Source organism: Euprymna scolopes, chromosome 9 (assembly GCF_053919585.1).
Source record: "Euprymna scolopes isolate OS-2025 chromosome 9, ASM5391958v1, whole genome shotgun sequence".
NCBI lineage: Eukaryota > Metazoa > Mollusca > Cephalopoda > Sepiida > Sepiolidae > Euprymna > Euprymna scolopes.
Window position 1 is genome coordinate 6,901,377 of NC_136490.1, and position 15,817 is coordinate 6,917,193.

A 15,817-nucleotide genomic window follows, 5' to 3' on the forward strand; every position below is an offset into this window, starting at 1 on the left:
CGGTTATGTTCTACGTAAACATTGCACGAGATTTCGAAATTGAACAAATTTATAGTCTAGCCTTACTTTAATGATGTTATATTTCTTTATATAAAAGTATGATTCCTGTTCCCTTTTAATTATTTTCTTTTCTGTAAACAGATTTTCCTTTACTTTAAATAACTTTATTTCTATTAATAATTTGTCTTTTTCCTTTGTGAATAGAAATGAGACGAAGATATCCCTATATATCTTTTCATTCTGATTAATTCAGATAAAAATGTAAATGATTTCGAATGCGTGCCGTTTTATTAAGTTTTTGGACACATTTACAAAATTAAAATATTTATAAAAAATTATGACAAAAAATAGACGTTAATTTTTATAGGAAATAGAAATTGATGTAACTAATAAAATATCCAAAATCAAATACATAAATATATATATGAAAGGATAAAGACATGTAAGGAATAAAAATTGGTATACAAAGATATAAAATGAATTAAATTAAAGCATACATATGATAATAACGCAGTTATGAAGAGAAATGTACGGAAAGAACTAAATTTGGTTTATTAATATTCCTTAAGATTTGGTTTAAGATTTTTACAAGATAATCAAATAGAAAATGTCCCACCCAGGCAGTAAATTGAGTAAAATAAATAATAAAAAACGGACAAACTTTGTTTCTATCCGTTGCAAATTTAGGTAAAATTATAAAACGATCAAATAACCGTAAAAGTAACAAAATATAGAATACTAGTAGGATTGAACCAGGTGAATTTATTATTGATAAAAATGTATCTGTAGGATATGCAAGGAATGTCTATTGTCAGGCAAATTCTTAATTTCGGAAATTTATTTAAATGTCAAATTGAGGTGGATAATTGAAAATATACCTAGAGAAGAGTAAATGTAATTTTAATTTAAAATTGAGAAACCATATTGCATCATTTTACTTTGTGGCCGAGAAGGAACTAAATTAAAATGATAGGAATACGTACAGAATAAGAATAAATACCAAAATAAGAAGCGAAACATAAACGCATTGAGGATTAGATTTCAGAATTATATAAGACTAGCGAAGGGTACCCGGCGTTGCTCGGGTGTTTTTCGAGGTGTGTAAAAAAAAACCCCGAAAATGTGAAAAAAAGGTGCCCGTGAAAAAAAACAAAAAAACAAAGCCTTTACGACGCGCAGTTGGAAAATAGTAAAGTGTTAAAAACAGGTGCGCGTTTTTGATTGACGTGACGGCGATAGTTATTCAGCAGTAAGCATTTTGTGCGGGACAGTTTTGAATGAGGTGAATAAATCGGTTTGTTTGTTTGTTTTTGAAAACCCGCTCCCTGTTTATTAGGAGGAGCGAAATGAAAGCTACAGTCTGATATGACGAAGTCGACATTGAACAAACGTTACTTAGCTCTCTTGAGACAACTAGCTTTCGGCCTGTGATTAGAGTCGAGTTTCGCTTTTTGTTTATACCGAAAACCGTATGTAACGCGTGTCGATGCGGGAAATGTGGAATAATTAACATTTGAATGTCAATAAAAATAAATATACAGGCGAGCTCCGTGGTTAATTTGATATATTACAATTTATAGATGATATAAAAAGTTTTAAGAAGTTGTGAACCGAGCGAGCGCTTCTCTGAAAGAAGCCTTTTGTGGGCATCGAGGAAAAGCGCCCACACATGCAAAGCGTGCATACATACATGCATACATACATACATTTCGCTTTTATATATATATATATATAGATTAAAAGAGAATGTGAATTAAAATGATAATAGATAGAGCTAGACATACAAAGCTAGTGAAGACAAAATGTAATCTCTGCTAAATTGAATCACACCTCATAGTAAAATCTAAAATAGAATTGTTAGACAACATGTAATTCGTATCATCACGATTAAGACCTGATTAAAACAACATGTGTATAAATAATAATAATTAAAGAAGTGTAAAAAAATAATTAAAGGATGTAAATTGCACCTCCAGAAATGTAGTATATGCACTAAGATGTTCAACATGCAACAAATTCACCAGATTCACTCCTGAACTGAACAGAGCCTAATACCATCACACAAAAACATGAAATGCAAGGTACAATCGCATGCACATCCATACACATACACATATACACACCCACACATAAATCAGAACCGACCCATCAAAAAACACACACACGTGCGCACATACAACCACACACAGACATAACACCCCTATCTCTAATACAACACACTGAACAATACCAACCCTACTTAACCTCGAAACCAACAACACTAGCAAACACCTAGAACCATAGCATAATATCTGTTCCAACACCTCGCCCCCTCCTCAGTCAGTGGAGAAGAACCCCCTCATGACTGAAACAACTATCATCCCTTCTATCATCCCCCTCCAATATCTATACCCCCTCCAATTGCCTCCCCTCTGGGGAACAAAATCTCCCCCACACTAGGAACCAATCCTAAGTCTGGCCATACACACATGGGGAGACAAATAAATAGAAACATTAAAAAATCCCCTATACATATTTCAAATATACCCCTCTTTCTATACAAACATAATATAAGGAATACCCGAAAAGACTAAAACGATAAATCACAATACTAAAATCCAAGAATCCAAAAAATAAATATCAAAATAAAATGAAAGAACCCCTACCCTTATTTCAGAAGAGCTGCCACCCTCCTCACACATACACATTAGTAACGACCTCGGATGACAGTCACCTTCCTAAGGAAGAAAATAACCTCATAATACTATGAAACAAGATACACCTTCTCAAACCAATAAAAGCAAACGCACACACACACACACACACACCCACACACACACACACCCTACTCCACCCTAAAGGAAAAGAAAAAAAAAACACTAGAAGAAAGAGAGAGTAACTACAGCCAGGTCAGCAGCCTGGACAAGCCCAATAAAAGAGTAATAAAAATTGAACATGCCAATGAATAATAAACACTTACAAGCCTCCACTCCTTGGAAACACTTCAAATAAACTACGAAAATCACCATTTTTACATCTCCAACACATTTGAAAATCATTTCTGACGAGGACGCTTCACAGAACGTCTGAAACGTGCGTAAAAACGATTTCAATGACTTAAAAACATTATTACAATGATCCAAACATAATTCTCAATGAAAAACCAAGACTCGGAATAATAAAATAATGTGAAAAATTACAAATTGTTGGTGACTACTCCCTTATTTAAATATATATATATATATATATATATATATATATATATATGTATATATATACATATACTAATATATATATATATATATATATTAAATTTATTTATGCAAACATTACTGGCTACATATGTGCATACATGTTTCTGTAGTCACCCGCGTTGGGGGATTACGTCTTCAAGCCAGGAATTACCGTCGAAAACTGAAGCCGTAATCCCCCAACGTTGGTCATTACAGAAACATGTATGCATATATGTAGCCATTAATGTTTGTATAAATAAATTTAATATACCTGCTCTGTTCACTCATTGAGACTCTTTGGTAGACACATGTTGTTACATGGGATGAACTTCTAGGAAACTAAACTCTACTTGCTATATATATATATATATATATATATATATATATATATATATATATATTCTAGTTGTGTAAGCCATTTTGAGTTTCAGTTTCAGATTGTTCGCTGTTACACACAAGTTCTGGGAGGTGACTTGTTTTTAGTAGACATTTCCACAGAAAAAAATATTCTTACCGTGTCCAAACCCGGGAAAAGAACATGTGTAATTGCTCCAGAAAAGTTTTAATATTTATGAAGCAATTCCGGTTTCTGATTGGTTGGTAGCAGAACGTGAATTAATTTGATTCGTCAGTTCTTAGCAGCATCGTTTATAAACACAATCGTCCGACTTTGTGGGATCATACCCCATTATAACCCTCTTATGATGGGATGTCTCCTAGCGGCTTAATCTGCTGGGAGACAGGGTAGTACCAGTCAAGGATTCGTCACTTCACACTCAGCCCAACAGATGAGAGGCCGGGAACCGGCCCAGCACCTGTTGGACTGAGGTACACCGCCTGGGTAATACCTAGGAGGCCCACACTCCCAGGCCTTGCCACCAAGCTTTCCGGTGGGGCAAGTTTATTGCTTGCTGCCTGAGGCGCCCCGACCGGGTAATGCCGACTGGGTAACTCAGGCAATTTTTAGAATTGCAGGAGTGCCCCTCCTTTAGGGGAGCCTGAGGGGTTCCCACTTTCCAGGCCTTGTGCCAAATAATGCTGAGGTGGGCAGCATTTAAATAACTACCCAATTATAAACCTTTTATGATGGGATGTATCTCCTAGCGGCTTCGGCTGCAGGGAGACAGGGTAGTACCAGTCAAGGATTCGTCACTTGACACTCAGCCCAACAGGCGAGGGGCCGGAAACCGGACCAGCACCTGTTGGACTGAGGTACACCGCCTGGGTAATACCTAGGAGGTCCATCCTCCCAGGCCTTGCCACCGGGCTTTCCGGTGTGGCAACTTTATTTCTTGCTGCCTGAGGCGCCCCGACCGGGGAATGCCGACGGGGTTACTCAGGCAATTTTTAGAATTGCAGGAGTGCCCCTCCTTTAGGGGAGCCTGAGGGGTTCCCACTTACCAGGCCTTCTGCCAAATAATGCTGATGTGGACAGCATTTAAATAAATACCCCATTAGAGCTCCAAAATATTGCAACATCCTCCCTATTTTTTATAATGGGGAAGTCCCTTGTTCTGCTCAAAAATAAATATATATTTTTATATTTACTTAGACATAACAAAAATTAGAAATCATTTGGATCTTAGATTTTTAGAATTTAAAAAGACGCCATTTTTAAGTGTCTTTAATGTAAAAAAGCAAAATTACAAGCATGTTTTTTTATGCAAATGTATTAGTTACGCATTTGTAGGTTAAAGTGTTAATACAAATAAAATGGATACAGTTTAACGTCTTTCCAGGATTATTTTTTTTTTATATATAGACTTCTATATACATACAGGGCAGTGAAAGAAAAAAAAATATTCAGTCGAATTCACCAACAAGTTTTGAGAAAAAACGTTGTTGCTTTATCCGTGTCACCGGTTTCGTAAATATATCAGCGATATTTTGTTCTGATGATATATAATTCAAAATAATGCATTCCTTTTTTATCTCGTTTTTTATGAAATGTTTTTTTTTATATCTATATGCTTGATCTTTGGTTGATTATCGTGTTCTGTGCTAAGACTATACTGGCTTGATTATCACAATTAATTACTACGAGGCTTGTAATCAATTCTGGCTCTAAAATAGTCTTCAGGATATTTTTTAAGGTAGACTGTTTCTTGGGTCGTGTGTGTGAGCGCGATAAATTCTGCTTCACACGTAGAGAGAGATACAATCTGTTGCTTTTTAGATTTCCATAAAATAATAGGCCAATTTTCTTAGAGTCTGAAACAATATCCAGATACACTCTTGCGATCCTCGTCGTTTGCCCAGTCTGAATCCGAAAAACCTTCTAATTTTAGGGGATTTCTTGATTTTCTAAATACTAACTTCTGTTCTTTTGTTCCTTTTAAATAACGTAGGGCTTGTTTCGCTCTGTTTAAATCCTTCATATCGGCTGTGATAATGTTTATGACAGTGTTGTTACTGTATAGCATATGTCGGGCCTGGTTGCAGTCATTAAATATATAAGACTACCTATATTTTCGCGATATTGTGTGTCATTTATTATCTCAGATTATGTGTGTATATTTTTATTAATACCATTTTCGACCGGTGTAGAGCGTTTCTTGCACTCTCCCATTCCAAATTTTAATAGTATTTTGTCGATGTATCTCGATTGAGTCATCGTAACAAGTCCTTTGCTTTGAGTAAATTCTATCCCCAGAAACCAGGATATTTTGCCAAGATCGGTCATTTTGAATCTTTTACTTAATTTGTTCTTAACATCAGTTAACATTATGTCACAATTTGATGCGATTAAAATATCATCGACCTACAAAACAAAAATCAGTAGTTTATCGTCTTTGTGTTGGGTATATAAACAGGGGTATACAGCGCATTGTCTAAATTGTTGTTAAATACTATAATCATGGAATACTGTGTTCCAACACTGCGCACTCTGCTTTAGACCATATACTGACTTGTTAAGTCGCCACACGCTATTTTTATTTTTCATTATAAATCCCTCTGGAGGGGTAATATAAATTTCACAGTCTATTGGGGCATTCAAATAAGCATTTTTTACGTTCATTTGATGGATGTTTAGGTCATATTGTGATGCGACTTGCAGTAAAATTCTGATTGTCGTTAGGTTTGTGGTCGGCGAAAACGTAGAAAAGTATTATTTACCGTAAATCTGAGAGCACCCCTTAGCAACAAATCTAGCTCTGTACTGTTCTACGCCTGATGTTGTACTCTTTTTTTGTAAAGAGCCATCTGGTAGAAATAACATGTTTATCTCTTGGGAGAGGCACTACCGTATATGTATTATTTTCGGTTAAGGCATCTATTTCTTTTTTCATGTCAATTTTCCATTAATCATAATGTTCTGAATTAATTGCTTCGTTGAAGCTTTTTGGCGCATTTTCTATTGAATAGCAATAGTCGATTTGATAATCCTTTATATTGTCGACCACAAAAAAAACCGGGTCGTCTTCTATTTCTTTTGGGATATCTTTCGACTTCATCATCATCATCATCATCATCATCATCATCATCATCATCATGGACACTCTCGTCTCCGTCATTTTTATTGTTCACCTTTGTTCTAATTATTTGAGGTAATATAATTTCATCCTCTTCATATGACGGATTTTCGTCTGTAAAATTAAACGTGTCTGTGAATTTTACACACCGGATTCTTTTTATTTTATTTTTTTCGGGAAAAAATATTAAATTGGCTGGACTGTTTTTATCGTATCCAAGAAATATACCTATCTCGGCTTTAATATTCAATTTATTATTCTTCTCTATATATGCGAAGCAAGTTGAACCAAATATATGCATTCTGCTTAAATTTGTTTTTGTTTTTTACCGCAGAAAGATTCATATGGCGTTTTATATAGAGTTTTTTAATGCGCCTGTAGCGTATATAGGCTGCCGCCATAAGTGCATACGTCCAGAGGTTTTTAGGGAGTTTTGATTCAATGAGTAGGCATCTTGTCATTTCAAAAAGTGTCCGCCACGCACGTTCAGCAGTCCCGTTTTGGTGTGGCGATCTAGGAGCTGATGTTTCATGCCTGATATGATGGTTAATTAGTAAAAGTTCAAAGTCTTCATTGGTGAATTCCGTACCGTTGTCAGAGCGAATACACTTGATTTCACCTAGATATTTCTTAGTTTCTAGCAGGGTATCAGATTTTTTCTTTAAAAAGTAAACCATTATTAAACCTGAATGGTCATCTACGAAATTCAACACATATCTATAATGTTCTCTGGCCATCCGTTCTACGGGACCGTTCAAGTCACAATGCACCATTGATAGGATTTTTTGGCCTTTTTGTCTGGTATCTTGTTTTGATAGTTTGTCATTCCCCCTTGCGTACAGACGTCGCAGTTGAAGTTTTTTGATGTTTGTATTCGAAATCCATAAACTACAGTCGGCAACTTTTTGATATCAGGAATATTGCAGTGTCCAATAATTTTATTAAGGCATTTTATTAAGTCAGTATTTACATTTATAGTAAAAGGAGGCGTGAACTATAAACTGTTTATTCTTCTCTTATTTCATAGTGGTTGATATTTTCTAACCACTCTGTTAAAATGTGTAATCATAGAATTTATTTTGAGCGTCAAAATATTTCCATTAGGGGAATCATTGCTTATTATTTTACTGTAGGAATTTACAATGAGTTATGGATTTTGGCTGCTTTGATTATGGGTTTACGTATAGGAGCTTAATGTCTTTTTTATAGGGTGCATGCATTTTATTTTTTATATAAAGAGTTACATCTCCAAAAAATGTTAGGTGTTAGTGCTAATTTTACTTTTAAATAAATTCTTGTAAACTCATTAAGGACTTACTTTCTAATTCACTTGGAAAAAAACTAGGTTTAATGCTACGACAGTAAAAAGAGATAATAATTGCAAAATCCTGGACCCTAATTAAAAACTGATAGTTCATCACCATCTCCTAGTTTGGAATCGATTATCTGAGGAAAAAGAGGTTCGATGTAAAATTTCACAGATAATTGAATAACCAGCAGCCAAATTAAGGAGAACTTATTTTTTTAAATTTTCAGCGAATTCTAGCGGACACGCATTTCACCAACCAACCTATTATCGTCTCCTCTAGTCATAGGCAATGTTTCTATCCAGATTTAACACAGTGTAATGCTAAATCGCTTTTTCTCTTCATACAAAAATAAATGCATTATTTATCTAAAAAATACAGAAATGGTGTTTCTGTGTTCATTCCTATAAATTCACATTAAAAAGATTTGAAGTTAAAGTGCGTGTTCATATTCATTAAGTCATCGATTCAAGCATATCAGAAAAATTACATTTCACTATGTCTCATAGGATGCAATTAGGAATTAATACGCCAAGTGTATCATGTAATTTTTATTAGTTTTAGGGATGTAACAAGAGATTATTCATTTTATCCTTTTAACTCTTAAGTAGATAGCCGACAGAACAAGGCAGTAAATTAACCGCGAACCACACCAGTCTATATAAAAAGTACAATATATAAAAGGATATATACTTCAAAGTAATAACAATGAAAACAATATGCTGTTGTCGCAGCCCTATAAATAAGACACAATCTTCCCATAAGTGATTTAATAATCTACCTTAATAAATACGTTTCGTATCTAACACCTACACACATTCTCTTTCTATTGATCTTTTTATTTCACTGTTAAAAGAGAGTTCAAGTACTAAAGATACACACATATATATATATATGTATGTATATATATACATAAACACACAAACACACACATATGTATATATATATATATATATATATATATATATATATATATATATATATATATATATATATATATAAAACGTCTGGTTTGTTCAACTTAACTAAACTAGAAAGCTACAAGTCTGTTTTTCTAAACATTTTGTGACAACATTTTTATCTAATTCAAGCGTGTTTTTATATACTCAAAACAGAAAAAATATTAAAATTGTTAAAAAAACATTGTTTTCGAAATTGTGTGAAATCATTTGTCATCGGTAAAAGACTTACACGTTGAACAGCAGCCAACACTGACATAAGAAGAACTCCGATAGGCTAAATTCAAAATAGCCGAAGACGCGAAATTTATCACTCCGTGATTGTTTTATTTTTTCAAAAGAATACTAATGGCCTGATGTGCACGAATTGAACCCCAAATGTCACATACAATGTTGAACGTGGATTTTGCCGTACTGTTATTTTTTTTTATTTCAGAACTTTTGATAACATGCATTTCGTTATAGTTTCTTTTTGTTTTTGTTGTTATATTTGTTACAATTTTGCGTTTTTTCGGTCGATATTTTTCTACTTAAGCACCTATGTAACCGTACTGAAAAATATAGGTGTTTGTTATATCAGGCAAAAAAAACTTACTCGCCAGAAGATGCGTTTGGAGTTGGAACAGTTGTTTCTATATTAGAAAATATTAACTGTTCTTTTTAATTGTTAGGTGAAAGTACATTTTTTCGAATACATTTACGGTACATATGCATTTGGTAATGTGCTGAAATAATACCGTTTTTTTCAGCAATTCTTACCATGGAGAGGGGAGGGTGTTTTCTAACTATTCTGTGCTTTCAACTAGCAATTCATTATATAAAAAGATATCGTGAAATTATGAAAAAAAATATCTTGAAAGTTAAATTTAACTTGAAAAAACAAAAAAAAACATGGACGGGGCGTTCAAATTGTAACCGGGTCCTATTTGGTGACAAGGTCTGATTCGTATACGTCGGTTGGTTAATGTTTTGCTTTTGTTTTTTACCGAAAATTTTTAGGTTAAATTTGTTTTTTTTTTCAAGAAAACTTTTTTTTTTTTTAAATTGAAAGTACACTTTTTTTTAGGGAGTTGTTTTTATATGAGAAAATAATAATGTTTTTTTTATGAAAACCGTGGCACTCATTAGCGTTTTGTTCCATGGGGGCCAGCATATTTATTAAATAGTCACTCATTTAGAAAAACTAACGCATACGCACGTCACATATTATTTAATTATTCATCTACTTACGTTGGCTGAACTTTTTTATGACTATTAAAAAGAAAAGTAACTAACCCATTTATTGCTACTTTCTCACTTTTACATACATTTTTAATTTACATGCGCGGATAACTTTTTGGTAAATATTTACATTTAGGTCCACCTCTACAATTTCTTTAAAATGACGACTTCTATAGGTTTTCAAAAAAATCTCAGTCCGATAAATAAATCTACTTCTCTGCAGCCGACATTAGCCGCCATCGCCCCGTAAGCCAACTTCAGTAAATAAATTAATAAAAAATGTAACGTGCGCATGCATTAATCTTTTCTAAGGAAGCGACGATTAAATTAATATGCTGAACATCATGGAACTCATCGCCCAAGGAGTACCAAAAACTGTTTTTTACATGGGGAGTTTAGGGGTGTTTATTTTGAAAGTCATTATTAACATGGTAAGATTGAGGGTGTTTATTCCTAAAGCTGTTCTTAACATGGGGAGATTGTGGGTTTGTATTCCAAAATCCGTTCTTAACATGGGGGGTTGGGAGTGTTTATTCATGGCCTCCACTGAATTATAATGCATAGCACAGGTCTTTATATCTCGAAAACAAATTGCCTTTTAATATGGTGAGGATGGGGGTATTTATTCTGAAAGCCGTTTTTTACATGAGGAGGTTAGTGGGTTTTATTCTGAAAGCCACTCTTAACATGGGAAGATTGAGAGTAGTTATTCCTAAAGCCGTTCTTAACATAGGTAGGTTGTGTGTTTTTATTTCAGAAGCCGTTCTTAATATGGGGTGAGGCGGGTGGGGTGTTTATTCATGACCGCCACTGAATTATAATGCATAGAAAACCATTCTTAACATGGGAAAATTGAGGCTGTGTATTCCTAAAGCCGTTCTTAACATGGGGAGGTTGTGTGTTTTTATTCGAAAAGCCGTTCTTAATATGGGATCAGGGGTTTGGGAGTGTTTATTCATGACCGCCAGTGAATTATAGTGCATAGCACACGTCCTTATATATCGAAAACTACTTGCTTTTAATATAGGGAGGATGAGGCATTTATTCAGAAAGCCGTTTTTTACATGAGGATGTTCGTGGTGTTTATTCTGAAAGCCATTCTTAGCATGGTAAAATTGAAGGTGTGTATTCCTAAAGCCGTTCTTAACATAAGGAGATTTTTGTTTTTTTATTCCAAAATCCGTTCTTAATATGAGGGTTGGGGTGTTTATTCATGACCGCCACTGAATTATAATGCATAGCACAGGTTTTTATATCTCGAAAACTAATTGCCTTTTAATACGGGGGTATTTATTCTAAAAGCCGTGCTTAGCATGGGGAGGTTGTGTGTTTTAATTCCATAAGCCGTTCTTAATATGAGGGAAGGCGTTTGGGGGTCTTTATTCATGGCCGCAAGTGAATTATAGTGCATAACACAGGTCTTTATATCTCGAAAACTACTTGCCTCTGCAAATTGTAAATAAGATTTTCTTATTCAGCATCATCGAAATTTTTTTAAAGTAGTCATTTAAAAAAAAAAATTGTGGAGGTGGACCTAATGTAAAAAAATACACAAAAAAAAACAGATATCGTGACATTTAAATTTAACTTGGAAACACTATTTTAGATAGCGCGGTACCAAAATAGACAGACAAATCCCCCCTTCGGCTTTGTATAACTATGCACAAAGATTTAAAAAAGTTGTTAAAAAAGAAAACACCAAAAAATAAAACAAATATATCACAAGTACATTTTTTTAAAAACAAGGTAAGTTACTTTTCTATCTAACTGGGTAATTGTTAGTGTTTTTACTTGATTTGTATTACTGTACACATCGATCCGAAAAGCAAGGTGAGTTTCTTTTCTACCAACCTTGATAATTTTTTTAGCGTTTTTATTTAATGTAAAACGTTTTTTCGCTTCGCAAAACACAGCGTTTACCGCTATATTCGAAAATTACAAATGGCGGCAGACTCTGTGTTAAACACGTTAAGTTTGGGAAAATGATTTAAAACTAAAAAAAACTATTCAAAATACTGTTAAATAACCATCGAATATATGCCAGCCTATATCAAGGTTACATATATTTAGTGAGTTTCTAACAGTATTTTGTACAGTTTTTTTTTGGTTGTAACTCATTTTCCCAAACTTAATGTGTTCAACAAAGTCTGTCGCCATTTGCATTTTACAAAGATTCCGATAAACACTGCATATTTTCGAACTGCTTTAACAGTTTACATTAAATATAAACACTAACATCTTATATAGTAAGGTAGAAATGTACTTATCTTGTCTTTGATAACATTTATTCTTTATATATTTTTTTTTGACAAATTTTTCGGATCTGTATTTAGTAATACAAGCCCGTTTTATTTAATTTAACGTTTAGTCGGCTCGAAAAACAGTGTTTATCTGTGAGTTTGAAAAATACAAATGGTGGAAGACAATGTTGATTACGTTGTTTTCGAAAATGAGTTAAAACTAAAAACCAAAATACTGTCAGAAACCCACCGAATATGGCAGCCTATGTCACAGTAACATATATTCGGTGGGTTTCTGGCACTTTTTTGTACAGTTTTCTTATTTTTTTTACTTATTTTCCAAAACTTAATGTATTCAACAGAGTCCACGAGCATTTGTCTTTTTCAAATACATCGATAAACACTGTCTGTTTTCGAGCTAATTAGACATGTTACATTAAATACAAACACTAAAAAATATCGTTATTTAGAAACGAAACTTACCTTAACATTTCTTTCATGAATTTGTTTTTGGACAACTTTTCGAATCCGTGTATATTAGCCACCCTCCTTACCACGATATTAATTAACCGTTTCAACACTTCAGCATCGTTCGACTTAATCCTGTGATTGCTCGTCGAGCCCAAGCCATGTTTGATGGAAACTCCTTAAGATCCGAGTAAGATCGGTAAGAGTACCGTTTCTTTCTTTTTTTTTTTTTTCATTTTCGTTTTGTTTTCTCATTTTTTTTGAGAGGATTGCTGGACTAAAAATATAAGAAACATGCATTTTCTCTTTTAATTAGATTTTCCATTACACCAAATTGAGCCACAGCAACGCGTGGCAGGGTACAGCTAGTAAATATAAAAAAATGTAAAGGTGGGCATTAAAAGATAAACGCTAGCGCTAGTAGGAATATACTTTTTTTCCGCAATTTGTATTTTTAACGTTTGTATAACTTCCTCAGTTTCCCATCCAATTCATTCCTGATTAAATGTGATTTATACACACACACACACCACACACACACACAACACGCTCACACACATACTCAGAAATATATGTATGGCTGTATATATATATATATATATATATATATATATATATATATATATATATATATATACACACATAAATATAATATATATACATATATATATATATATATATATATATATATATATATATATATATGTATATATACTCATAAACATACATTACTGTTTTGCTGTATCACATCTCGCCAGTGCGGCTAAATTAACAACGACCTCAAGCAATGTTTACAAGACCACCACATATACGACAGTCATCGCTTGTAACAGTTACGGTATTCGGCTGCTGCTAAGATGGTTGTATGAATTAACAATGCGTAAAAATTGTGCAAACGCCTAAGCTCCATTTGTTTACATAAAGAACACCGCTTAATACTCCGTCGCAATTTGTTTATCACTAGCTAGTATTCTCAAGCAAAAATAGAGAGCATTTATCGTCATCCATGTACAGTACTGTTTGGCAGCTCATCATTGCGAATATGCGAATATATATATATATATATATATATATATATATATATATATATATATGTTATTGCACTGAGTAGAATATAGTTGGCTTCAACTCCAACGTAAACAAGTTCTTTTTTCACCGTTCCAATTAAGTTAACAAATTTACCTAATTTTTAGAAATTACATTTTCACCCCAAAGAAGGCACATTGCCACTTTGATGTAGGGGGTTACTATCAGGGACATAATCTACAGGGGTACTATGTGGGGAGTTGGGCAGCGAGATATGAGTTCACGCTACACTTGAACTTCTCCATGTTAGTACAGTTGGAAAAGTAGTAACTCGGAAGGGAATTCCAACATCTAGCGGTTCTGGGGAAGGAGCTACTGGAGTAGAAACCTCTCTTACATCTAAGGATCTCAAATGTGATGGAGTGAGATTTGGCTGTTTGTCGGGTTTGTCGAGGGTATTTACGTCGAGGGGGTAAAGTGCTTGCAGTTCGTCGGAGCATTCGCTCTTAAATTAATTGTAGAACAGGCAGAGGGATGCTACATTACGTCGATGGGACAGAGGCTAAAGCTTAGATGACAGTTCAGGACCTACCAGGTTGGCAACTCTCCTTTGAACTTGTCTATGAGTGAGAGACTAGACGCAGATGCCCCAGCCCAAATATGACAACAATACTCCATACATAGGCGAATCGTGGCCTTATAGAGGTACTTTCGGTCGTTAGTAGCTTTCTAGCAGGGTAGAGAACACCCACCTTCTTCGCAGCGGTCCTGGCAATGCTCACAATTTAATTGTTCCAACTGATATTTCCTGTGAACGTTAGGCCGAGGAGTTAAAAATATCGACTTTCAGATAAAGAGTCTTTGGCCATTCCTATTGGTGGTAGAGAAGTTTCTTGTAGTTATTGAAGGAAACAAGCTTAGTCTTGGCCTCATTGAATGTGACCATCCTCTAGTGCTTCTGCCATTTCTTTAGATATGTGATCATTTGTTTTCCTGTCGTGTCTGTTATAGAGCGTGGTGTCATCAGCATAGATACCCGTCTCACAGATTTTTGTCAGGGATGTCATCTATGAATATTAGGAATAACAGAGGTCCAAGGATAGACTCCAGAGGAACTCCTGCATTTATATCATTTGTTTAGCTGTACGTCAATCGAAGACAACCTGGACTTTTCTCTTATCTAACAAGGATTTAATTATGTTCAGTATTCTTTTTTGTTACACAGTGCCCACCACTTATCAAGGCCCGGAAACCACTCAGGGATAAGGGTAATTGCAAGTGCATTACGTTAATGTAGAGATTTGATGAAGTGGTTACTTAAGGAGGCGGTTCATTAAGCATTTGTTAACGTTGGACTTGAATACATCCACGTTGTAGTCCGGTGGGAAGAAGGCAGACGGAATAGAGTTCCACAGGCGTGCAGTTTTAAGAAAGAAGCTTTGTTCATGGAATCCACGTTTTGATTTAGGCATAGATAAAAAGTGGGGAAAATATTATACAGTGGATTCAGCTAGACGGGTGTTTTTCGTGAAAGATTGGACAGGGGGGACCAGAGATTGGAGTTCAGACGAGCACATATGGAAATAACGATAAAACAAGGAAAGGCTCGCAACATCTTTTCTGTGGGAGAAAGAAAGGTTGCAGTGTAGAGAAAAGGGCATCCCACACTAAGCCACGAAGTCTATTTTGAACTCTGTCAAGGCAGGATAGGCTGTTTTTAGCAGCTCCTGCTCAGATATGGCAACAGTATACCATCCTTGGACGTACTTGGTTTTTATATAGATAGAGAATTGCATCAGTAGTGAGATATCTTCTGGAGCGGTAGAAGAAGCCCGCCATCTTTCCTGCAACCTTGGCAACAGACTTGATGTACGTGTTCCATTTCAGATCAGGAGTAAATGTCAAACCCAG